The following is a 1,542-nucleotide window of genomic DNA, read 5'->3' as shown; positions in this document are numbered from 1 at the left end:
GAGACAGAGAGACAGAAAGAGAGAAAAATCATCCTCCAGGGCGGATGGCCATTCCGCAATCCCTTCTCCTCCATTCTCTTCTCGGGATCTTGGACACGCACACGCACGCGCCCCATGTGAGTTTAAGCTGCAGGATCCAGGACACGATCCGCGGTCTACTATGTGGGAGTCCAGCGACACAGCCATTATGTTAACTGCTGGTCCCAAGAAGTCCACTTTCTTAACAATCATATCTCTAATTCATGAACACATGACATTTTTTCATTTAGTTAGATCTTTGATTTCTTCCAACAGTGTTTTGTCATTTTCAGTGTACAAGTCTTACACTTCTTTTGCTAAATTTATTCCCAGGTATTTAGTTCTTTTTGCTTCTATTGTTAAAGGAATTGATGTTCTTTTTAAAAAAATAATTATTCATTTAATTTATTATTAGTGTTACTATTTTAAATTTGCCTAGGGCATGTGTGCTCATGAGGGAGAGAGAGAGTCAGAGAAAGAAAGAAAGATAGAAGCAAAGTGAGAAATCACCCTCCAAGGGGGATGGCCATGCTGCAATTCCTTCTCCTCCCAAGATCTTGGGCTCACACATACATGCATCCAGTAGCATGAGTTTCAAGCCAATGTGTCTGCTACTCAAACTGTGGTATGCAGTGTGGAAGTCTATCAACGTAACCTCTATGCCATCTGCTGACCTCTTTCTGTTTCTCTTTAACTTTTGGTCCTAAGTCTTAAACCATTACCAGATTAAGTGTAATTTCCTGAGAAGCATTCCCCCATCACTCTATTTAAAATTCTTCCACTACTGCAATTATTCTTTATCTCCAACATTTTCATTTTCTTCATAACAATGATCAAAAGTATAATTATTTCTGTATAATTATGAATTGACTTACCTGATTTTCTGTCTCCTTCTCAAGACTGAATATTCTATAAGTGAGAAAAGTACATTAGTTTATCACTTCTATAACTAGTAGCTAATTTTTAAAATTATATATTTATTCTTTATGATCAATCACTGTGTATCATCACACCATACCAGATGAATTTTCCCATTCTGAATACGCTGCATATTGGTGCAGTCAAAGACATTGCCATATAAATTATAATCAATAGATTTCTTTCCATTTTGGGTCCTGTAAATGTTTTCCTTCTTTCTTCTTTTCCATAATTCCCTCCCTATCACACTCTCCCATTTCTCACCCTCCTCCCACACTGTCTCCAGTATCACCATTGCTCTCCATGCTTTTGTAAGTTGCAGTTACTCAGTTTCTGCCATCCAGTGCTGATATTTGGTATATATTGGTTGGGGACATACAATGCCTCTCCTCTCTTTCATAGGCTGGCTTGCTACTGTTAGCAGTAAAACTTCCATATTTGTCTACTTTCTATCAAATGCAAGGACTCATTTGTTAATGGCAGAGTAGTATTCCATAGTGTATATGTTCCACCCTCTTTCAATCCATTCAACAGTTCATAGACATTTGGGTTGATTCCATGTCTTAGCCATTGTGAAAAATGCTACAATAAACATGGATGTGTTTT

Source organism: Tupaia chinensis, unplaced genomic scaffold (genome assembly GCF_000334495.1).
Source record: "Tupaia chinensis unplaced genomic scaffold, TupChi_1.0 Scaffold144081_1, whole genome shotgun sequence".
In the NCBI taxonomy this organism is placed as follows: domain Eukaryota; kingdom Metazoa; phylum Chordata; class Mammalia; order Scandentia; family Tupaiidae; genus Tupaia; species Tupaia belangeri.
This window is presented reverse-complemented; position numbering follows the sequence as displayed.